We start from the raw sequence: 26,727 nt of genomic DNA on the forward strand, positions 1-26,727 counted from the left end.
CCTTCACAGGCCTTTGAAGCCTTCCATAAATTGACTTGGAGATTTCAATCACCGTTTGAGACTGAATTTATTTCTCTGCTCATTTCTCTGGTTTTCAAAATATATTCTTTTCATTATAAGCTACTCCCCTACTTTAAGGCCAGAGAATGTGAAACATTTCTAACTGATAAAAAGAAACGGAGTACTTGTGGCACCTTAGAGACTAACAAATTTATTTGAGCATAAGCAGTGGATGCATCATATGAAGTGAGCTGTAGCTCACGAAAGCTTATGCTCAAATTAATTTGTTAGTCTATAAGGTGCCACAAGTACTCCTTTTCTTTTTGCGGATACAGACTAACACGGCTGTTACTCTGAAACATTTCTAACTGATGTGGTTGACTCTTTCAGAATCACAGTAATAACATAACAACAATAAATGTTACAATGAAAATATATCTTTAAAAAAATCTATCTAAACAAATGAACTAAAAGTAGTCCTCAGACCTTCCCCTCCAAAAATTGTAGGGACATAAGCTTTTGTTTTGATTTCATCCATAATTCAAAGAGCTTTGGGGCCAGTTTTTTAAAGGTATTTAGGTGCCTAATTAGATTTTTCAAAAGCATTTAGGTACCTAACACTTAGGTGCCAGCTGCCTACCTAGGGCTTTTAAAAAATTCCAGTAGGTGCCTAAATACCTTTTAAAAATCTGGCCATTTATCTTCATACTAAGGTTGATATTTGGAAGGTGAAATGGGTAAGGAAGCAAAACAGTCATAGCAAGATGACTGGTTTGAGGCAAAGAATTTCATAGAATCATAGACTTTAAGGTCAGAAGGGACCATTATGATGGTCTAGTCTGACCTCCTGCACAACGCAGGCCACAGAATCTCACCCACCCACTCCTGTAACAAACCCCTAACCTATGTCTGAGCTACTGAAGTCCTCAAATCATGGTTTAAAGACTTCAAGGGGCAGAGAATCCTCCAGCAAGTGACCCATGCCCCGCGCTGCAGAAGAAGGAGAAAAATCCCCAGGGCCTCTGCCAATCTGCCCTGGAGGAAAATTCCTTCCCAACCCCAAATATGGCGATCAGCTAAACCCTGAGCATGTGGCAAGACTCACCAGCCAGACACCCAGGAAAGAATTCTCTGTAGTAACTCAGATCCCACCCTATCTAACATCCCATCACAGGCCATTGGGCATATCTATCACTAATAGTTGAAGATCAATTAACTGCCATAATTAGGCTATCCCATCATATCATCCCTTCAATAAACTTATCAAGCTTAGTTTTGAAGCCAGATATGTCTTTTGCCCCCACTGCTTCCCTTGGAAGGCTGTTCCAGAACGTCACTCCTCTGATGGTTAGAAACCTTTGTCTAATTTTGAGTCTAAACTTCCTAATGGCCAATTTACATCCATTTATTCTTGTGTCCACATTGGTTCTGAGCTTAAATAATTCTTCTCCCTCTGTGGTATTTATCCCTCTGATATATTTATAGATAGCAATCATATCTCCTCTCAGCCTTCTTTTGGTTAGGCTAAACAAGCCAAGCTCTTTGAGTCTCCTTTCATAAGACATATTTTCCATTCCTCGGACCATCCTAGTAGCCCTTCTCTGTACCTGTTCCAGTTTGAATTCATCTTTCTTAAACACGGGAGACCAGAACTGCACACAGTATTCCAGATGAGGTCTCACCAGTGTCTTGTATAACGGTACTAACACCTCCTTATCTCTACAGGAAATACCTCACCTGATGCATCCCAAGACCTCATTACCTTTTTTCATGGCCATATCACATTAGCGGCTCATAGTCATCCTGTGATCAACCAATACTCTGAGGTCCTTCTCCTCCTCTGTTACTTCCAAGTGATGCATCCCCAGTTTATAACAAAAATTCTTGTTATTAATCATTAAATGCATGACCTTGCACTTCTCACTATTAAATTTCATCCTATTACTATTACTCCAGTTTACAAGGTCCACTTGGTTTCTGCTCCTTCCCCTCATCCTTCTTTACGGAGTGTAACACTCTGAAGTCTAAAAATCCTTACATTTTAAAGTTACACGGAAGTTATTACAAACACCTCCATCACTTTCTTATGACATTAAGTACTGAACACCACGATGGATGTAAACATACATGTTTTAATAAAATAACTGTAAGCTTCCAAGTAGAACGTAATGGACAACACAGAAATAAAAACGTGACTGTAAAGAAATGAAGTTTTCTTAGCAAACTGTGCTCACTACATCAGTTTTACACCCATATCACATCTTTGTTCAACAACATTCAGATTTTTCCCCAAAAGAAGCATAATACTATGGTTTGGATCATCTTCCTTACAGAAAAAAAAATGATGAGGATCCCATTGCAGAGGTCTTGCACTCGAGACAGTGGGGTCTCGCCCCAGCAGAAAAGGCCTCAGGGCCCACTCTAAAATTTCACAGATTATGGAGGATCCACAAGAGGCCAGACCTATCTATATAGATCCTCTATGCCTCTGTACTGGTATTGGCACTTAGTGCACCCCTCCAAAAGCTACCTGGGACTCAACCTGCCTGTAGCTGTCCACAGAAACTCCTGGAAAGAGATGCTGTGGAATGTTTTGCATGAATGGATGGGGAACAATGTGTACTTTCACCCGCAACTACCACACTCCTGCCCAGTCTCTGATCCTTTCCCCAGCACAAACCCACAGAGACCCAAAAAGTGCCCCCCACAAGGCCCAGAGGAAGGGATCGTCCACAGAGATGACTGATGTGTTCTGGCCCAGATGACACAATGCTTAAAATATCCATGGCTTCTTGAAATCTAATCTATACTAGCGCTCTCACCGTTGTTACAACTGATGAAGCTGAATAATAGGAGCAACGGTGAGGAATTTATAGCAAAAAAAAAAATCTAACTGCCTTATGCCCTGTGATAATCAAAAATGTGTGCACACTTATGCATGTAATCTGCATATATAAAAATACAGTAACTGCACAGAACAATTAGACATTCAACTGCATGCGTACATATGTAAAAATAAGGCCCTTACAGGATATTAATAAGAAAAAGAATAGTAACACTAAATAAGAAACATTTATAATGACTATGACTCATCATATTCCAGTGCATAAACTATTTGCCAAGTGCAGACACAAAAGAAACTACCCCTTTGAATATTACTGTAGAACTAGGTATATTCAGTTTTCCACTGAATGCATCCGATGAAGTGAGCTGTAGCTCACGAAAGCTTACGCTCAAATAAATGAGCGTGTGGATGGGTGCAGGTTTACATCGATTTAACACTGCTAAATTCGACCTAAACTCTAGTGTAGACCAGGGCTAAGGTGCCACAAGTACTCCTTTTCTTTTTAGGTATCTTCAGACGGTGTTACTCCTCCTTTGTAATGTGCTGTTGGGCACTGTCAGACAAGGTGTTAGTCCACAGCAGATGGACCTCTAGTCTGCTGTACAGCAACAGCTGCTATAGTATAGTCTTCAAATGATGTTATTCCAAGTTGCTCCCAAATTCAAAGTTTTCAAAATTGACTTTTTACAAAGCCTGAAACCAATCAAAATGTTGCCATTTTTTTTAAAACTTAATTTTAAAACTTTAAAACTTTTTTAAACGAGTCTATTCCTCTTCAGTGTTTGCAGTTCAACAACACTGTGTTAGTGCATTAGAACCTGAAAGAGAAATTGACATACTCACCAGAACTTATTTTTATTGTCCAAGATGAGAGGAATGAAAACAAATGGAGCCTGTCAAAGTAACTTGATATATTTTTTGATGAGATTACAAGTTTGGTTGATAAAGGCAATAATGCTGATGTAATATACTTAGACTTCTATAAGGTGTTTGACTTGGTACCATATGACATTTTGATTAAAAAACTAGAATGATATAAAATTTACGTGGCACACATTAAACGGATAGGTCTCAAAATATAATTGTATATGGGGATTCATCATCGAATGGATGTGTTTCCAGTCGGGTCCCGCAGTGATCTGTTCTTGCCCCTACACTGCTTAATATTTTTCTCAATTACTTCAAATAAAATATAAAATCATTACTAATTAAGTTTGCAGATGACACAATAAATCTGGGACTGGTAAATAATGAAGAGGACAGGTCACTGATTCACAGCACTCTGGATTGCTTGGTAAGTTGGGTGCAAGTAAACAATGTTGTTTTAATATGGCTAAATGTAAATATACATATCTAGGCACAAAGAATGTAAGCCATACTTACAGGATGGGGGGACTCTATACTGGGAAGCAGTGACACTGAAAAAGATTCTGGGTGGGGAGGTTAATCAGCTGAACATGAGTTGCTAGTGTGATGCTGCTGCCAAAAAAACTAATGCAATCCTGGGATGCATAAACAGGGGAATCTCAAGTAGGAGTAGACATGTTGTTTTACATCCATATTTGGTCCTGGTGTGACTGTTGCTGGAATACTGTGGCCAGTCCTGGTGCCCACAGTTCAAGACAGATGTTGATAAATTGAAGCGGGTTCAGAGAAGAGTCATGAGAATAATTAAAGGAGTGGAAACATGCCTTACAGTGATAGACTCAAATAACTCAATCTATTTAGCTTAACAAAGAGAAGGTTAATAAGGGGTGACATCATTACAGTTTATACGTATCCACATGGGGAACAAATATTTAATAATGGGCTCTTCCATCTAGCAGAGAAAGGTATAACACGATCCAATGACTGGAAGATAAAGCTAGACAACTTCAGAGTAGAAATGAGTAATTTTTTAATGGTGAGAGTAATTAACCATTGGAACAATTTACTAAGTGTCATGGTGGACTCTCCATCACTGACATTTTAAAATCAAGATTAGAGGTTTTTTCTGAAAGAGCTAATATAGGAATTATTTTAGGGAAGTTCTGTGTTTCACAGGAGGTCAGACTAAATGAAAATAATAGTTCATTCTGGCATTGGAATCTATGAATCAAATAAACAAATGGGGAAAAGTAAATTAGTTTTTAAATATTATTTCAGTTAACATAAATTAAGGTTTTATTAGTAACAGACAAAAATATCTGCCTTAAAAGTATATAGAGCCAGATGTTTAGCTGGTATAAATCACCACAGTACCACTGAAGTCAATGGAGTTACGCTAATTTACACCAGGTAAGGATCTGGCTCATAATCATTAATTTGAAAAAGTCCTTGCAAAGTTTGACACACTTGATAATACAATCTGATAACAAAGCAGTTACCTCTAGAGCAATTTATCAACATGAGAGAAGAAAAGTACTATTTTTTCCCAAGTAACAGTGCTGCCATTGTCTTAATTCATGCAGAAACCACAACAACAATCTGGAACAAGTCATACTAATAAAATTTTGCCAAAAGCAGGGACTTATCTTCTGTCACATTTATTTTGGAAATTTCCTCCTTGAGGCATTTCAATTTCAATTTATACGATTACAAAATATCCTCAGACTCCAGCTGTTTTTCTGTTTATCTCCAAAGGGAGTATATATACATAGTAACTGAATAACAAGGATTATGGCCTGTTTTATTCATTTGATTACAAGTTACCACATTTTAAAAAGAAAGAAAAAAAATCTTATATTTTTATTAGCTTTACAGAATATTAATATAGGATTAGAACCTTAAAGGAACTTGAGCTACAAACCATAACTTTCCTCTCAGCTTCTTTTCAGTGTAAAGAAAGATGTGCGACATTTTTCAGTTCAGATTCATTTTTTTGACATATTTAGTGCTATTAAATTTGTTCTTCAGTGAAATTAAAAGACAATGAATGTTACTTCCAGAGATGTCATAAGCACAATCAGAATTTTTGTCAGAGGTGTCATCTGGCAGCTAAGAAAAGGCTGCATTTTGTAAAGCAGCCTGTCTCTGGTGGGATCAAACTGAATTACAAAAAGAAACCGAATCAAAAACTAAAAACAAACAAAACAAAACTTTCACCCTCATTATTCCAAGTTATATGAAGACTGATCAAAGCCGCAAACTACACAGAGTTCATTGTTTCATGACAATAATTAGACTGTGGCAGTGGGACCAATAAAAGATGAGTCTAAGTAAATAGCTTTAGATACATTGGAGGGATGATTCCTGGAATTATACACCAGGGGGTTTGTTAATTTATAATCAAAAACTGAAAAAAGAAAAACAGAAAAAAAACAGCTGATATCAACTCAGTAGCATTAAACTATTAACCTTCTTATTTTCATTCCCTGAAGCAAATTAATATCAGTTTAAAATAAGCGTGTGTAGAAAAAAATAATGTTTACATTACTATTTTAGTTTATGTTGGATTAATTATATTCCTTAGTTGAAAATATGATTTAAGCCAGCGCTTTTTCAAATACACACTCTAAGATACCACGAAAACAGAACAAAAGGTTATTTCCATCTTTTCCTCCAATGTTTCCTCCCAGTGGACAAATGAGTCAACATCTTTTTTTTTCTTTTTCAATGCAAAACCCTGTTATTTTGCCATCACTGCACTTTCTCTTTTACTGATACTTTCCATAGGTCAGAGGAATATATACCATAAATATCTTGACTATATAATCATCTTCAGTCAACACCAATGGCTCTTCTAGACACTGCTCAGAAAGGCTCCCCAATCATCATTATTTCCAACTCAGTTTTTCCTATATTTACCCCCACAGAGTACTTAAGTATAATCTTTTGTTCCACATGCTTTTTACAGAGACACAGCACCGAATTTTGTTTTCAGATTTTATCAGTATACAATACTCTCTGAATTGCATAAAAACAAACAGCAGAATGCTTACAGGTCAAAAGCATCCAACCTCAGACACAGAAAAATAATCGCTACTGTTGGACCCAATAAAGGAAAGCCAAAATTACTTCTCTTTTGCCTAGATTTCATAGCCTAGACTGCTATAGTTGCAACATATTCAGTTTCCACCAATCATTATACAACTCCTACTCCCAGTAATTCACATACACATTCAGCTCAGATCAATTACTCTAAGATATCTATGTTTACAATGTCAATTTAAATATGTCACACTAACCTTTTATGGTTTATAATTAATTACTTTAAAGTTACAACCTTCTCATAGGTGCCTTCCCCCTTTCCCCCCCATTTGGAAGGTGGATTTTTGAATGAAGAACAAAGATATGTGTATTAGTCCTAACAAAAAATTTATTTTAAAAGAAGACTTGAAATCTGCAGCAGCAGGGTCCACATGGACAATAAGCACACGGCTCACTGGAGCAATGTAGATTTACACCCCAGCTTTCCGCACATCAAGCGTTTGTGTAGACATGTCTTGAGGCATGTTTTCCAGGCTTTGAATAATTCTTGTAGCTCTTTTTTAATTTTTCATCATCCTTCTTGAAGACACCCGAACTGGACACAGGATTTCAACAATGATTTCACTAACACCAGATACAGAGGTAAGGCACGTTGCCTACTCCGACTTATATATCCAAATACTATGTTCGCTCTTTTAGTTACAGCATCACAGTGTGAGCTCACGTTCAACTGTTTATCTACCATGACCTGCACGTCCTCTTCAGAGTCACTGTTTTGCAGGCTATATTCTCCCATCTTATGTGTGACCTACATTCTTTGTTCCTAGATAGATGACTTTGGATTTGGCTGTATTTAAATACACATTTCTCAAATGAGACCACCTTGCCACATGTTCTAGGTCAGTCTGTATAACTGACCTGTCCCCACCATTATTTACCAATCCACTTATTTTTGCATCATCTGAAAAATTTACCAGCAATGATTTTATATTTTCTTACAGATCACTGAGAAAAATATTGAATAGCATTAGGTCAAGAAGGGGAGCCCCTTAAAAACACCCCAATAGGATGATTATTCCCCATTTAATTTTTGTAATCTATCAGTTAATCAATTTTTAATCCCTTTAATATGGGTTGTACTGATTTTGTATAGTGATTTTGTGCTTCTCTCACTCTGTCTCTTTTTTTTTGGTGGGGGTGGGTAGTAATCAGAATACCATGAGGAACTCAGTCAGAAGCCTTAAAGCAGACTCATGTCAAAACTCTTGAACAAACTTATGATCTTATAAAAAAGAAATTTATTTATCCAGACCTATTTGCCATAAAATCATGTTGATTATTATTAGCCATATCAACATCCCTTAATTCTTTACTCGTTGAGTCTCTTAGCAGTCATTCTATGATTTTGCCAGGGATCACTGTCAGATTAACTGACCTGTAGTTTCCCAGGTCATACTGTTTACCATTTTTAAATACTGGCAAAACATTAGCTTTGTTTCAGTCCTCTGGAGCTTCCCCAGTATTACAAGGTTTGTTTGTTTGTTTTTAAAAAAATCAAAATAAACGATTCAGAGAGCTCCTCAACCAATTCTTTTAATACTCTTGGGTGCAAAATATCCGATCTGCTGATTTAAAAATGTTTAATTTAATAGTTGCTGTCTAAAAAGCCCCACTAGTTACTACTGGAAGATATACATATGTACATCTTGCTTCTTTCCAAATATATCATACACATATTTGTTGAATGCCATTCTATCTTTTCTGCATTATGATTGATAATTTTACTATAGAATCATAGAATCATAGAATATCAGGGTTGGAAGGGACCCCAGAAGGTCATCTAGTCCAACCCCCTGCTCAAAGCAGGACCAAGTCCCAGTTAAATCATCCCAGCCAGGGCTTTGTCAAGCCTGACCTTAAAAACCTCTAAGGAAGGAGATTCTACCACCTCCCTAGGTAACGCATTCCAGTGTTTCACCACCCTCTTAGTGAAAAAGTTTTTCCTAATATCCAATCTAAACCTCCCCCATTGCAACTTGAGACCATTACTCCTCGTTCTGTCATCTGCTACCATTGAGAACAGTCTAGAGCCATCCTCTTTGGAACCCCCTTTCAGGTAGTTGAAAGCAGCTATCAAATCCCCCCTCATTCTTCTCTTCTGCAGACTAAACAATCCCAGCTCCCTCAGCCTCTCCTCATAAGTCATGTGCTCTAGACCCCTAATCATTTTTGTTGCCCTTCGCTGGACTCTTTCCAATTTATCCACATCCTTCTTGTAGTGTGGGGCCCAAAACTGGACACAGTACTCCAGATGAGGCCTCACCAGTGTCGAATAGAGGGGAACGATCACGTCCCTCGATCTGCTCGCTATGCCCCTACTTATACATCCCAAAATGCCATTGGCCTTCTTGGCAACAAGGGCACACTGCTGACTCATATCCAGCTTCTCGTCCACTGTCACCCCTAGGTCCTTTTCCGCAGAACTGCTGCCTAGCCATTCGGTCCCTAGTCTGTAGCGGTGCATTGGATTCTTCCATCCTAAGTGCAGGACCCTGCACTTATCCTTATTGAACCTCATCAGATTTCTTTTGGCCCAATCCTCCAATTTGTCTAGGTCCTTCTGTATCCTATCCCTCCCCTCCAGCGTATCTACCACTCCTCCCAGTTTAGTATCATCCGCAAATTTGCTCAGAGTGCAATCCACACCATCCTCCAGATCATTTATGAAGATATTGAACAAAACGGGCCCCAGGACCGACCCCTGGGGCACTCCACTTGACACCGGCTGCCAACTAGACATGGAGCCATTGATCACTACCCGTTGTGCCCGACAATCTAGCCAGCTTTCTACCCACCTTATAGTGCATTCATCCAGCCCATACGTCCTTAACTTGCTGACAAGAATTCTGTGGGAGACCGTGTCAAAAGCTTTGCTAAAGTCAAGAAACAATACATCCACTGCTTTCCCTTCATCCACAGAACCAGTAATCTCATCATAAAAGGCGATTAGATTAGTCAGGCATGACCTTCCCTTGGTGAATCCATGCTGACTGTTCCTGATCACTTTCCTCTCCTCTAAGTGCTTCAGGATTGATTCTTTGAGGACCTGCTCCATGATTTTTCCAGGGACTGAGGTGAGGCTGACTGGCCTGTAGTTCCCAGGATCCTCCTTCTTCCCTTTTTTAAAGATGGGCACTACATTAGCCTTTTTCCAGTCATCCGGGACTTCCCCCGTTCGCCACGAGTTTTCAAAGATAATGGCCAAGGGCTCTGCAATCACAGCCGCCAATTCCTTCAGCACTCTCGGATGCAATTCGTCCGGCCATTGCTAGGATTTCAGTTTTTCTTCATATATTCCTTCTCATTTGTTAATCCAATTTAGAGAGGTTGATGTCTAGGAGACATACTTCATCAGTTTGCCAAGAGACACAGGATAATTTTGTTGGAGCATCTCACACAGTTGACTGACCAGCTGAACGCAAATAAAACATTATCCATATCATAGACTTCTCAATGTTTTTAAATTAAATAAAATATTAACAATTTATAGATTACAACTATGTGCACTGCAAAAATGAAGTATGAAATTTCATTTTTAAAAGGTATTTTTGTTTTATTTTTAGGCTTTTTTTTTTTTTTACATTGAGGGTAAAAATTTCAAAAATACCTTTGTAGTTTAAGAGCCTAAGTCCCATTAATGTGTGCCTAATGAGTAATTAAGTGCCAAAGTCACTTCTGAAAAGGGGAGCAATTGGAGGTGTGATTGCAGCATGTATTGGTATACCCACACTAGCTAGAATCTAGCTAGCACATCTAAAAATTGCAGTGTAGACACAGGGGCACAGGCTGTACAAGTGTGCTGAAGACATAGTCATGTACTCATGCTTTGCTAGCCCACACTGGTGTGCATGCCACCACGTCTACCCTATTTTTAGTCATGTCAGCTACAGCAAAGCTAGTGCAGTTATGCCAATGCATGTTGCCATCATGCTTCCAGTTGCAGTGTAGACATACTTTGAGATACTTGCGAAAATTGTATCGTCAGTTATTTCTAAAGGAAAATTAAAATGTCATAAATAGTTGAAGTGTGTTGTACCTAGATATTCCAGAAGTATAACTTTTGCTAAACCACTGCTTCTTGTAAAAAAAACAAAACAGAAAAGCTTTTTGCTACCTGTTTTGTTAAGGAGAGAAGAAAATATTCACAAACGTAACAGATGTATTGGTTAGATTGATATTCCATTCCTCCTCTTGAACCTTGTCAGAGCCACTGAACAAACTTCTTGTCAATCTGATCAAAGCTGCATTTCACTGATTTCTGAATAATTAGCCGGAGGGGCTCATCTCATGAACAATCTAATCCTCTCTTGCCAAAAAAACACATCTGATGTGTTAATATTTTTTTAAACAACATCTACCAATTAAATTATCATCTTTCACACTTATCAACATCACAAAAAACAAAGAACTGTAATAAAAGAGCAAATAAAAAGTGGAAAATATAACAGCATTTAAAGTGTGTCAAACATTTAATTTAGCTTTTGAAAGCCAGTTATTGTATGCTAACGAGATGTCAAAATGACAGTTGAAAGCACACTTTTTAAAGTTTAATGTGTGTAAGATATTTCAAGTTGACATGATTAATTTAAAATTGCTCATAAAAATACACAGATGTACTATAGCTGTTGTGCTAGTAAAATTACCCATAGTTGAGGTCGTGAAATAGTTTCCATTCTAATCCTTTGTTTTCATATGCTCCTAACTTCCAAGTTTGTTAATTTTGGGGTTGTAATTTTACAAGTTTGCTTCCTGATAGACTTCTATTTTATTTTTTGAAAGTTTGAGTAAAGTCCTTTTAGTTGTGAGAAGGTAAAAATAAGAAAATTATAATATAGGCCATCAATAATATAAGCAGAAACTTTAGCACTGACATTTGATGCTGCTACCAGCCACAACTGGCCTAAGACAACAGATCTCATCTAGCCAATCTAAACAGAAATACCTCGGATGATGCAACAATAATTCTTAAGGGGTATTTCTTTTAAAGTGAATTGCAATAATATTACCCTCTATGAAAAGAGCCCTGCTTGAAATTCTTAGCTCTCTGCTTTCCTTAGTGCACATGCAGAACTAAAAAAAGAATTTATATTGTCATAAATGTACATGCTGTAGTTTTTTCATTCTAGGATCAGTCCGTCAATTGTGGTTGCAGTAGGTATATTTCTTCTTTCTTAATGTGTTAGGTATAGATTTATGGAATAGTATATGTTGCTCCAATGCATTATTCATTGTCCTTTGGACCCTAGTTTTGTACCATGTCAGTCAAGGTTAAACCATTAAGTGCCTGCATGATGAGGCGGTTTGAGCCACAGAGACTTGGAAGAAATTTGAAGAAGCTGATCAAAAATCCATTTGCTATTATTTTTTCTATTCATTTTTTCATTTAAACATCAAATCCTTATGAAGAAATATGAACGCACAGAACTCCACAAGCCATCACAAGGATTCACATAAAAACTTGAAAATGTGCCTTCACCATTTTAAACAAAATTAATGGATCTAGTCTTCTCTTTAGTCTCTCCCAGAGAAAGGATCCACTTGTCATTCAACTCTGTGGTTTGCATCGGAAAACAAACCGGTATAATATTGAAAGCAAATAATTATTTATTTTGATTTATTTAAACATGAAAATTAAAACATTCTCAGATGATGAAATTCACCCTAGTACACAGGGCCCGGCACAAGGTCCTATGTGCCACTTATACCTACTTAAACTCATAAGGTAAAATTCTGGCCCCAATGAAGAGAGTGGCATTAATGAGTTCAGATAGCCCTTAATTCAGATGTTAAGGGGTGCATGGGGCTTTCATGAGCTTTTCGGCAATTGGTAGAATTTCAAGTTTAAGGTACAGATGATCCACTGAGTATGATACTCATTGGCATGGCTGGAGTATGTACATTTTTTTTCTTTATGGTAAAAAAACCCACAATGGTAGATCTTGACAGCTACAATTTTCCTAAAAAGTAAATTTCTTGATGGGTCAAAGTTAGGGAACTGGTGTTTCAAATATCCTGACACCAGGCCATTTAGGACATCAGAGATCACAGACAGAAAGGAAGCGAGTGGAGCATGTCGCATACTGCTACCATACATTTGTGCCTGTCTATTCCGCCCGGCAGCCAGGTTGCCACTTTCTGTAAGAGTGGCAAGAAAGCCTTCTTAGCTCTTTGGGGTTGTAAGCAGCAATAGTCCAAACTTAATTAAATGAGATGTGTACCACAGTGGCTAGCACAGAAATAAAAAAAAAAGAAAGCCTTTCTCAATATATATATTTTTAAACCATGTACCGTTATGATTCTTCTTTGATCCCAAAGCCCTACATTCTTCTGATGACGGGAAGGGCAGATGCCCATAATCATCTGAATGATAATATGCATGGGCGGACCTATGTACCTGAGTAGCCAAGGAGCTGGGGCCCTTGTGACTCCTTGTCTCCTGGGTCTGCTGGCTCTTCTGGCTACCTGGGAGTTGGACAGCCCTAGGGAGTTCGCTGCCCCAGGAATCAGACAGCTTTGGGAGCCAGCTGGCTCACCAGGACAGTACAGAACCCCTGGGGACCCAATTCCAAGGCAATCTGCATGGTGGTCTGCCCTGGACCTGGAAGCCCTGCAGTCCCTGGCTCAGGTTAAATCTACATGGTGGACCCTAGAAGCCTACATTCCCTAGCAACCCATCAAGCAAGCTGTGGAGGAGTGGGTGGGCAAGCTGGCAGGCAGGTTGCAATGCCTGCTTGGGGTCCATCAGAAGCCTGATAAAATCGAATGGTTTCTGCTAAACATTTCAGTGTCGATGAACTGGCAAATTCCAATCAAAAAAAGCGTAACTGGAATTTTTCTGTTCAGCTCGACTTCTTAACCTCACAAGCACTTTTTTTGGCAAGGCACTGAATCAACATGGCTGTCCTACAGGTCAGGAACATTATGACTGTGTCATAGAAATATAAAATACAAAGTACAGCTGACAGTCTGCCAATATGTGAAACGTGAAGTTACACTGAACTGTAAGAGAACAGGATCTCAATGAGTGAAATGTGTTAAAAATAAATTTTTTTTATTGAACAGTAAAGGTTTTATTAATTCATCCTAACAAAATAATGATAGCTGCAGAATGTTTGCTACATTAATTATAGATGAATTACAATTGCTTTACAAATGAGACTTATGTGTACCATTTTGTAATATTTGATCATTACCACAATAGGCACATGACTGTAAATGACAATTGCCCCTATACTTTAGGAAGGGGAGGCTTTTATTTTACACACATGCGCGCACAAACAAATACCTTGGTATGCCACTACAGTGCATAGTGTTGTGTTAATTTTATTCCACCTTCCAACAACTTTGCTTACAACAATCAGGGTAGTCCTCTAGACCCCAATTATTACAAAAATATACACACAAAACATTGAATATCTATAACCCAAATAAAAATTAGCCTATGTAGCAGCTGACCTGCTAAATCTCAATGGTCTTCCCAACCATTATTCCTTATTTAATGAATTAGACATGTTCTACTTCTGTGGCCATATACAAACATCATATTAGATATTCAGTAAAGTCACCTTCTGCAGCACCAAACCCCATAGTACTGCTTTGTCGGATTGTCATTTCTGGAACTCATGCCACTGCCAGTGGTGCCAGGGGAGCGCCATAAAAGTGAGTTAAAGAACTCGCCTGAAGTTTTAGTGCAGCCGGGGTTTGGCCTTTTGTTAGCTGACCTGAGAGACTGAGATCCCGCTCAGCACAAAATCTGAAAACAACTAAGGGCTAGGAAGATTGAAGGATATAGAGGATATCAAATCTTCCACAATGAATGGGAGAAATATTCCCTGGCAGGAAAACTAGGTATATTCCCCCCCCACACACACACCTCGATTGGGCCAATGTACATGGCAGAGGGGCATTGCTGGCACATGTACATTGACCAAACCGGACAGTCTCTAAGCAAAAGAATAAATGGACACAAATCTGACATCAGGAATCATAACATTCAAAAACCGGTAGGAAACACTTCAACCTCTCCCACTCAGTAAAAGATTTAAGGGTGGCAATTTTGCAACCGAAAAGCTGCAAAAACAAACTCTAAGGAGAAACTGCTGAGCTTGAATTAATATGCAAACTAGATACCATTAACTTGGGTTTGAATAGAGACTGGGAGTGGCCGGGTCATTACACATATTGAATCTATTTCCCTAAGTTAAGTATCCTCACACCTTCTTGTCAACTGTCTAAATAGGCCATCTTGATTATCACTACAAAAGTTTTTTTTCTCCTGCTGATAATAGCTCATCTTAACTAATTAGCCTCTTACAGTTTCCATGGCAACTTCCACCTTCTCTGTATGTATATATATGTTCTTACTATATGTTCCATTCTATGCATCCGATGAAGTGGGCTGTAGCCCAAGAAAGCTTATGCTCTAATAAATTTGTTAGTCTCTTAGGTGCCACGAGTACTCCTGTTCTTTTTGCAGATACAGACTAACACAGCTGCTACTCTGAAACCTATAGCTTTCAGAGGGTTCAAAGTTTTAAATCAGTTCAAAATATTTCATAACTGACATGCTGTCTCAAGGCATTCGTTTTACAGCAACATTTTACCAGCCTTCAGTATTAGATATAACTAAATATTTAAATAGCTTACATGGAAACTGACCTGGTTACAATGGAAGAGCACAATACATTCATTTTCTGTAGCTATCTCTTGATGTAATGATGTTGCTATCAATTAGCATAATTGGCCTTACTGTTGGCACCAATTAGCACCCTTGTTGTCATTCTCAGCAGCAAAGCCAAAAGTGAATGGGCATTCAGACCACAGCACTCTCGGCCCCTACTCTCTCCTGAACAGAAACCTATTGGAAAGGCTGAAGGCCAAATCAAATTATTCCTTTGGTTAGGGCCTGCTCCTGCACCACTGAGGTTAATAGGAGTTTTGCAACTGACATCAATGGGAGCACAAGTAGGCTCCTGAACCGCTACGTCCCCACTGTCTTTAGTATGTAAATGGAGGCAGGGTTTGGCCCATTGCAAGGAAGCTTGTATTGCTGCTACTCATGCTAGTGTTGTTCTGTGCAGATGCAAAGGACATCATTCTCTAGGGTTTTTACTCTGGCACCTTTCATCAGCATTCAATTTATTGAAATTACAAAGAGTCAAGAGGAAAAGGCTCCAGACAGCTTCTCCCAATGAAAACAGTTTCAAACAGAGGAGACACCATGTAAATGTTCCAACCACGGATGCTAAATCCATCACAATTCCTGTCTGGCACTAGCAACCTAAAAGACGTGTCATAAAACTGAATACATTTCATTTTTAAATATTACTTTACTTTTAAGAAGAATGAGGAGTCCGGTGTGAATATCATTGGCTAAACACTGTGTAACATTTTATATCAATGTATACTTTCAGCACACTCATTTTATCTCAGAGCTGCTCTAAGACAGAGCATTGCACTTTATTTAATTTGATTAAAATCAGAAGGCTTCTCCTTGCAGTACTTTTCTGCCAGCCTACACTGACCTCTAGCCTGACTCTGGAGTTCGATAACCCAGAAGATAAACAGGTTTTCAGTTTTTTTTTTTTTTTAATGAAATGTTATAATTCAAAACCACAAATGGAGGCAGTGCTACTTTCTGCCGAAGGAAGCAGTCTTAAATGGATGTCTAAAATACACCTCCACCCCGATATAACGCAGTCCTCGGGAGACAAAAAATGTCACCGTGTTATAGGTGAGACCGTGTTATATCGAACTTGCTTTGGCCCCCCCGTTCCTTGTTCCCTGATGCCCCCTCCAGAAACGCCCGTCTATAATCACCCCCAGGACTCCACCCCCTACCCAATCCCACTGCTCCCTGTCCCCTGACTGCTCCGACCCCTATCCACACCCTCTGCCCCCTGACAAGCACTCACTGGAAGTGGCAGGAAGCGGAGCAACACGGCCCCAGCCTGCTCCACTCCGCCACCTCCCAGCCGTGGTGCTCCGCTTCCCGCCGATGGTAAGTGCAGGAGTTTGGGGAGAGGACGCCTCCCTGTACTCACCTGCAGCAGGAAGCGGAGAGCCGTGGCTGGGAGCTGGTGGAGTGAAGCGAGCTAGGGCCGGGCTGCTCCGCTTCTGCCGCTGTCGGTGAGTGCAGGGGGGGATTCCTTCCCTCAAGCCCCCTCCCCCGAGTGACACGGCTGGGGCCGGGGCGAGGGAAGAGGATCAGGCTGCTCCTGGCCCCCCGCTAATCCCCCAGGGCACTCTGGGACTGCAGCACCCCCAAAAGTGCCCCTCCACCACTCCTTCCTCCAAGACCCTGGTGGGGGGAGCCCCTGACTGCCCCCGAGACCCTCTGCTCCTTATCCAATCCCTCGGCACAGGCCCGGCACGGCACCCTTAACACACTGCTCAGAGCAGCGTGTCGGAGCTTTACCGCAATGTATGCAAACCCGTGTTATATCGGTTCACATTATATTGGGGTACAGGTGTACTTATAAAACTTATAAATAGGAAAAATGTAAAAATCAAAGCACTGTGCTCCGCAGAAACGGACCTAGGGGTTACAGTGGATGAGAAACTGGATATGAGTCAACAGTGGGCCTTATTGCCAAAAAGGCTAATGGCATTTTGGGCTGTATAAGTAGGAGCATTGCCAGCAGATCAAGGGACGTGATTATTCCACTCTATTTGGCATCGGTGAGGCCTCATCTGGAGTACAGTGTTCAATTTTGGGCCCCACATTACAAGAAGGATGTGGAAAAATTGGAAAGAGTCCAGCGGAGGACAACAAAAATGATTAGGGGGTTGGAGCACATGACTTATGAGGAGAGGATGAGGGGACTGGGATTATTTAGTTTGCAGAAGAGAAGAATGAGGGGGGATTTGATAGCTGCTTTCAACTACCTGAAAGGGGGTTTCAAAGAGGATGGATCTAGACTGTTCTCAGTGGTAGCAGATGACAGAACAATGAGTAATGGTCTCAAGTTGCAGTGGGGGAGGTTTAGGTTGGATATTAGGAAAAACTTTTTCACTAGGAGGGTGGTGAAGCACTGGAATGGGTTACCTAGGGAGGTGGTGAAATCTCCTTCCTTAGAAGTTTTTAAGGTCAGGCTTGCAAAGCCCTGGCTGGGATAATTTAGTTGGGGATTGGTCCTGCTTTGAGCAGGGGGTTGGACTAGATGACCTCTTGAGGTCCCTTCCAACCCTGATATTCTATGATTCTATGTGCAGTATGGTTGTAGATTTGATTGTTTCTTTTCTTTTCGTCCCCACAGACTACAACTGTCCTCTCTGATAATCAGAATATATGACATTGGTCTCTCAAAGCACTGCTCATGTAGTGTCAGTATAGCCACAAATACTCCCATTAACCATCCTATGTTCTTTAGAGTCCTGTTGGATTGTTTCCAAACCAGGTGGACTCATTCCTTTCGAACGTTAAGATTACTTATAGCTCCGTTCTTCAAGGAGTAGAATATATAGCATAAGTGACAGAAGTAATAAAGAATATGTTGGTTTGCATGAAGAATTGTTCATTTCTGTCCTAGGAGGATAGAAATGCTGTACCTGCAGTTTTTGGAAAGCCGATTCCTCCAGTTTCCTTCAGCTTGTTAACACACCTCATGTCTGCTAGGAGGCTAGTGCTGCTGTACTAATTCAAAGCAATGCCAGATTTATGAATTTTAATATGAACTGTATTAGGGCCAGCATTGCATGGGTGTGCAAAAACACAGGAGGAAAGGTGCAATGAGTACTCATCCCACACAGACAGCCTAAGGATAGATTACATTTCTGAGGCCCTCACTCTGAAAGAGAGAGCCAGCCCTCTCTAAGGAACATCTCTGGGCAACAACTACCTGACCTATCAACATGTCTCCAGTGTTGCCAGGAAAGCATTCTGGAGACACAGAGCTGGTGTGGAGGTCCATAGCCTCCCACTGATTGCACAGCATTCTGTATGGATCCACAGGGTTTGGAAGTGGGTCTTAGAGCCTGTTCCAAGGGTTGAGAGGAATTAAACACATCCTCCCTTATTGAGCCACTGGGGAGAAATCTCTTGAAAGAAAACCTTACAGAGATTTTCTATTGCTTTAGACCCCTTTCAAGGGTCTCCTTGCCTAAAGCGTTGTTGGGTCCATACCCATTAGAAAATGAGGTGCAATGACGCAAAGGTAGAGTTTAATACAGCAAAGAGCACCATGATATCCCTTATACTGTAGAAAATCCCTTATCTTATTCTTCATAAAGCTGAAATTCCAGGTCACTGCATAACAGCGCCATGATAGTCCAAGACAATTGGTCAGAGGACAACCTACTTGTGTTTTTGTTACTCAGAAGGAATAAGTTCAATGTAACCAAGAACAGAGGGAGCTATCGTAGGAAAACAAGCAAGATGGAAGTGTGTATTTACTTGAGGCATTTCAATGAATAAAGAATCCAATGTAATCCTGCTCGCTGTATTCTTACTTCCATCAATGCACAGATCATGCATGCTTTCCACCAAACAAAATATGTACCTCACGCATCTTCAAAGCCAAATATTTAAAAGTGACACTTGTGGTGTTATTTACATTCATTCCCCTACTGTTTTTTATTAATTTGACCTTTGGTCTTATTTTTTGTCACTTTAGTAGTAATATTCAAATCAGAAGCAAGCTGACTTGTGAGCTTTACTATTCTTTGCAAGTCAACAATCAAATGTATATGTAAGAGGTGGGTGAAATGTATAGTGTGTAATTAGCATTATCCTCTTCATTTTTGTTCCATTTCACAGAACCCATTAATAACTTTCAGTAAATAATACTGAAGCCAAGTCAGCCTCAGATGAATTATTCTATTTTAAACAATAAAATTGTCTTTTGATTTTTAAATTAATTGACTCACCAGAAAACAAGCATGTGAACAGGCAGAGGAAATTACAAGAGGTAATGTCAGTGCAAGTGACGGAAGAAATAAAATATCCATGTCACTAACTTAAATCTATCTAGACAAAGATGCTGCCAAGACCACAGCTGAGAGAGAGGTGGAATTCATCTTGTCTGCATTTCAGATTACTTGTCCTGTCCTAAATACACCCTCTGCATTTCCTAGTTGTGTTCTTCCCAATTAACACCTCTTTAAGTGGCACACCTTTTTATTCTCAAACTACTGAAATGTAAATTTAAAACCTCTTTGACCTGAGGAGAAAATATCCTCCCACTTTTAAGTAGTGACATTCAAAAAACCTGTAATGACTGCAGTTTGTATCCTTCTGAACACAAAGGAAGAATTAATTGTCCCCATAGCTGTTAATGGGAGTTGGGACCATGATCATAAGGAGAGGGAACCCCAGATAGTGTATGGTCAAGAGAAGAACATTTGCTCGAATATTTATTAATTATTAATTATTATTATATACACAGTGCACAGAGTGGATGCACCTTACTAGAAGATAATACGTCTTGAAGCCTTGGTTATGGCTCAGTGTGATTGTCAGATATCAGTGGCTTTCTACAGAATAAGCTTTGCTCATTTTATGCCTCTTCTTGTTGCTGTCGAACTCATCTCAGTTCATCTTCAATACCAGGGGCTAATCATCACTTCAGAAATAACCCTACTTCATTTAAACAGTGTAGGTTGCTGATGGAAAATAAGAGGAAAGCAATGCTTACTCTAAACTTTGCTTCCATTTCATTGCACTTTAAAGATGCAGTTTTCGTTGGCAATCAGAAACAGCAGCTGCCTACAAAAGGGTAATTTCTGCTCCCTTCACTTAGGATAAGATGTTGTTGGGGGAGTAATTAATAATTGTAGCCAGTATTTATATTATATGTTCACATGCAATGTTTTAAAAGTTCTCTAGGGAGGAGCTAGGTGGCACAATGGGAGGTTGATATCACTGCAATAATTAATAAATAATAAATAAAATAATAATAATAATAATAAATCCATCTAACACTCATGAAGAATTTTTCATCCGTAGATCTCAACACATTTTACAAAATGAGCTAATCATCACTGTCCCTGTTTTACAGATGGGGAAACTGAGGCATGAGAAGGTAAAGTGACTAGGCTTTCATCTCTGGAAAAATGAATTCAGATCTCTGCTCACACCACAAGCTTTGGTCTCCTCTGAGTTCCAATTTCTCCCCCATCATAAAACCAATACACAATTTAGCACAAAGGTCAGTTACTGTTCAGGAGAGTCTGAGGACTGAAACCGAAAGGTTGGGACATGCACATTGTATGGAAGAAGCTTACCAACACTCACCAGCACTATCCTTTCCTCAAACCAATGCCAGCTCCTTATTTTCACACACACTAAATTTTCAGCCTTTTATTTATTTAGTTGGGTTTTTTAAAGTATCCATATCATTTTTAATGCCTGGTTAGGAGCTTTCTCACTCCTTTGTTAGGTATGAGATGTGTATTTCACCACTGTGGCATACTAACTAGAAATAAAAACTCTTGGGAGGCGCTTCTCGTCTTCCAAAAAGCTTCAGAAACCAAAACAACAAAAAAATAGTATATGTTACACAAGATCATACGAAATACTGTTTAGTATTACAATGAATAGCTCATGAAAACTCTGATTCGATTAAACTCTGTAATAAGGTCACAAGCTGTAGGATCCTGAATGGGATGCTGGGCTCAGCCGTTAGCTCCTATTAGCTCCATCCAGGCTTACTGAAGGATGTATTTTGTTGTGCTACCCTTCAGGCAACACCCTAAAAAAATCCAGGCTCATGATAAAGCTTTAGCTGAAGTTTATGTTTTGTCACCTACATTAACAATAAAGGCAAGTCCCAGGAAGGGAACAAATTTGGACCAAATCTAGTTTGTGCACTCTATTTGAAGCATAGTGGAAAGTACTAGCTCACAGGGACAGAAAGAATTGCTGCTTTGTTGTATAATTAAGACCCACTCCTCCTATCTCCCTGCCAAAAAAATACTGCCTGCAGAGAACTGTTAGGTGGCAGACACGGCCAGCAGCACCTGTCTCTAGCAGCTGATAAGCTAGCTGGGAAAAATTTCCCATCACTATTCTCATATGATACCGTGATCCAGCTCCCAATGATTTATTTAGATTTATTTTCCCCCTTAATATTCAACCTGTTTTCCTTGGCTTAATTTCAGCACATTAATCTGCTTCGACCAGTTTTAAAATTTCCTCTACATCCTTGATATTTTTTTTCAAATATTTTATGCTGGCCTCTGGACTGCCCTTCACTTCAAACCTACACTGTAGTCTCACCTTCTCTTTTAGTCACACTCCACAGTGGATGGCTCAACACCGAACATATCACCCTGCAGTTTTCCAGGCATGTTATGCTCTTTGGAGAGTGACTGAGATGGGAATTCCAGAGTACCAGGAAGTTTGAAATAAGCAGCAGCCTGATGCCCAACCCACTGCCAGACCTACTGAGTTCCATGTATATCCTGGAGGAAGGAACCAAGTTGTGTTGAGATAGGAAGATGAAAGCTTGGAAAGAGCTTGAGGCTCTTTGGGGAAGGCAGCTGGTCTCCTAGGGGTTCAGACATGCACAGACACCATTTGAACCGAACCTCTGTACTTCACAAGATGTGTCCATCATTAGCTGTGGATTTCAGATCTTATTCATAGAAGATGACAAATACCCAACAAAACAGTGAACCAGAGTGACTCAGTGCAGTACTATGTTCTCATGTCCTGCTGCTCAAAAGTTACTTTTGCGAGTCAAGCCAATGAAATACTCATTTATTTTAAAATAAAAATAATGACTGATGCGAATAATCTCTGATGAAAGGAATGAGGCTATTCTGACAGGAGAAGTAATTTTCCTAAATTGTCTCTTCTCAGTCAGAAAACGATACAGTAATATTTTGCATGCCCTTTCTTTTAGCTCAATGTAACCCAAGCTTGCAAATTTACATTCTACCATGTTTACATCCCAATATCAAAATAACTGCCCTATTTTTTCACAATTAAAGACTATTAATCCACTGCTACTACAAAACGCAGTCTAATTCCCAACTACACCCCCTAAGGACTCCCAGGACAAAGAGAAAGCACAGAGTGACTACAAACAGGAGATTTTCTGGCTCCAATCAATAATTTACCTACCATTCCACAAATGAATATTTACAACAGAATAATTTTGTAAAGTTCTTTATAAATGCTGATGCACATTCTGACTCTTGCTACTGAGACATTAAGCACTTTGCTGCATCCCTGAGTTTTCGTTGTCAGTAAACCTTGTTCTCTTAAAGAGACAAATACCATAATAACCATAGAATCACAGAAATGTAGGACTAGAAGGGACCTTGATAGATCATCTAATCCAGTCCCCTGCACTGAGACAGGACTAAGTATTATCTAGACCAGGGATCGGCAACCTTTGGCACGTGGCCCGTCAGGGAAATCTGCTGGCGAGTCGGGCCGGTTTGTTTACCTGCAGCATCCGCAGGTTCAGCTGATCGCAGATCCAACTGGTCGCAGTTCGCTGTTCCAGGCAAGTGGGGCTGTAGGAAGCAGCGTGTGCCGAGGGATGTGCTGGCCGCTGCTTCTCGCAGCCCCCTTTGGCCTGCAACGGCAAACCGTGGCCAGTTGCCAAAGGTTGCCGATCCCTGATCTAGACCATCTCTGACAAGTGTTTGTCTAACCCAGTGATACTCAGACTGAGGCTCACGAACCACAATTGGCTCTTTAATCTGTCTCCTGAAGCTCTTTGCATCACAGGATATTAAAACACTGTGTGATTTAATTATTAACCAATCTAAGTTATTCACCAATCAGGATGTTTTTACTATGTTATTAACCAATTGTAGTTGATAAAATAATAATATTTGCTCAGTCGTTTTGCTGTGAGAATAAGAGAGAGAGAGTAAATGAAACAATGAATTCACACTACTGTGGCTTTTCTGGGTAATGTTGATCACTAATTTCAGTCCTGAACCACTGAGGTCTGAATATCTCTGGTCTAACCTGTTCTTAAAAACCTTCAATCATGGAGTTTCCACAACCTCCCTAGCTAATCTGTTCCAGTGCTTAAACTACCCTTACAGTTAGGAAGTTTTTCCTCGTGTTTAACCTAAAATCTCCCTTGCTGTAATTTAAGCTTATGACACCTTATCTTGTTCTCATTATATAAGAACAATTTATCACCCTCCTCTTTATAACAACCTTTTACATACTTGAAGACTTATTATTATGTCCCAACTCAGTCTTCTCTTCTTCAGACTAAACAAACCCAGTTTTTTCACTCTTTCCTTGTAGATCAGATTGTCTAGATCTTCAATCATTTTTGTTGCTCTCCTCTGCACTTTCTCCAATTTGTCCACATTTTCCCCACAGCATGGTGCCCAGAACTGGACACAATACTCCAGATGAGGCCTTATCAGTGTAGAGTAGAGTGGAAGAGTTACTGCTCATATCCTGCCTACAACACTCCTGCTAATACATCCCAGAATAATGTTCACTTTTTTTGCAACAGTATTACACTGTTGATTCATATTTAGTTTGTGATCCACTATAACCCGCATATCATATTTGTACTACTCCTTCCTGGCACTAATTTCCCATTTTGTGTAATTGATTATTCCTTATGAAGTGTAATACTTTGCATTTGTCCTTATTGAATTTCTCATGTTTATTTCAGACCATTTCTCCAATTTGTCAAGATCATTTTCAATTCTAATCATGTCCTCCAAAGCACTTGCAACCCTTTCCAGCTTGGTATCATCTGAAAAATTGATAAATTTACTCTCTATGCCATTATTCAAATAATTTATGAGGATACTGAATAGAACCGGATCCAAGACAGATCCCTGTGGACCCCACTTGATATGCACTTCCAGCTTGATTGTGAACTATTGATAACATACTCCCTGAATATGTTTTTCAACCATTTGTGCACTCACCTTATAGTAGGGTTCTCGAAGGCTATATTTCCCTAGTTTGCTTATGAGAAGGTCACGTGAAACAGTATCAAAAGCCTTACTAAGTTTGAGATATATCACACCTGCTGCTTCCTCCCTCTATCCACAAGGTTTGTTACCCTGTCAGAGGAGGATACTAGGTTGGTTTGACATGATTTGTTCTTGACAAATCCATGTTGACTGTTACTTATCACCTTATTGTCTTCAAGGTGCTTACCAGCTGAATGTTTGATTATTTGCTCCCTTATCTTTCTGGGTACTAAAGTTAACTATCACAGATTGCAGACAACTTTAGGAGTCTAAAAACAGCCTACGCCAAGTATAGCATAATAGTATTTTGGATTTATAAGTACCATTAATCCCAAAGGGCTTTATAAAGATGAATTAACTTTCATAATAGTGGTGGCAAGGTAGGTAGTTATTATTATAACAATTTATCAGATGGATAAACTGAGGCACAGAAAAGTTAGTGATGGTCAGAAACTATAAGTCAGTGGAAGAGTCCAAAATAGAATCTAAGAGGTCCTGACACTAGAAATAGTTATTTAGGATGTAATTATACTTTATGTTCTCAATCTATCATCCCTCTAGCAATGTAATTGTCCTCCTTTCATTAAATGCACACACCAGAATCATGCATTTGCTCTATGTAATATATTTTTGTATGATATGTCATAGAAGTTTTTTTTTTAAAGAAGGGATTATGTATGTGCATTTATAAGTGTAATACATATGTATGTTCACACAGCATCATTTAGAAATACAATGGAGCCAGGCAATACATCACAAAATGGAGGGGGGGAGTGCCTCAATAAAAAATTTGGTTTCTGCATAGCTGAAGCAATACTAACAGGTATTCATTGTACTGAATAGTAATGCAGTCCATTTTAGAAGTGCCATATGGCTTCAAAGATGCCATTAGCAACTTCTTCTAAGATTACACCTGTGCGTGCAAGTGATAGGACAATAACGATCTTATCTGCTCTAACAAGACTGAAAAATTGGCAACTGCAGAGGGTGCGTGCTGCCAAATGCTGCATCTGTGAATAACAGAGACCAGTTCATTAATGGAACTGTTCAAATTAGAGCTGTGAGAATCCAAGAGCTGAGAAAAGCCTGCCTGATGAGCGAGGCTTTTACTTAAAAGCTCTATAGATTCATAAGCCTTAAGAGAGCTTCATTATAGTAAACTAATGTAAGTTTAAAATATGCCCACTTCAGCTGTGAAGCTGCATTCAACACCAATGCTCCCTCCAGAGTTTGCCACCCTTTCTAAGAGAATATTTTGGGCTTTGGGAGAGTTCAGGATATAAAGATTAGATGCTGCAGAGTATACTACTTTATAGGCTTTGCTCTGAAAGTAAGAATTTCATTTAGCGCTCGGGTGCTTTATTTAAAATTTAAGCCAGTCGTGCAATCTGTCCACACAAGCTTTCAAACTGTTTCAAAGGAACATCATGAAATCCCTTCACAGAAGCAATAACAGCCAATAATGTGCACCCATATAGAGCATAGGAGCACCTTTCATTTCAAGGATTACATAGGGCTTTTACAAATAATTACAGTGAGCCAGATACAATAAGAGTTCCAATATCCAGATGCATAAACTGAGGTATGGTGATGTTGATCTATTCAAGGCTACGCAGTGAGCAAATGGCAAACAAGGTTAAAACCTGGCTATGTACTAGACCAGAATTCCCCTTTTTCCCTGGTAGGAGGCATCATTTAAAATAATGTACCCACAAGTTCCCATTCATGGAAGAAATACCAGTGGAAATTCTTGAGTAGATATTTTCATACACATGTTTTGAAAAACAAAATAGACACGAACTTCACATCAAAATATCAGAGGGACTGCCAGCCAAGAAATTACCTTCATTGTTTCTAGAACTGTCCCAAATTGAAAGACTTCTGGTCTGCTATTAGAAAATTTATGCAAATGTTATTTAAGGGTTATCTCCCCTAAACTTATATTATTATGGTGCTAAGAAAATACTGAAATACTTATATTTAATAAAAGACATAGCAACTAG

At 39.4% G+C, this 26,727-nt stretch overlaps 1 protein-coding gene across 2 annotated transcripts in view; it reads right to left on the bottom strand.

Moving 5' to 3' along the window:
• Window positions 1-26,727, bottom strand: part of PCDH11X (protocadherin 11 X-linked) — a 985,888-nt gene that overhangs the window by 255,178 nt on the left and 703,983 nt on the right. The gene's annotated exons all lie outside the window — the stretch shown is intronic.

The sequence above is a fragment of the Chelonia mydas genome, chromosome 9, assembly GCF_015237465.2.
Source record: "Chelonia mydas isolate rCheMyd1 chromosome 9, rCheMyd1.pri.v2, whole genome shotgun sequence".
Lineage (NCBI taxonomy): Eukaryota > Metazoa > Chordata > Testudines > Cheloniidae > Chelonia > Chelonia mydas.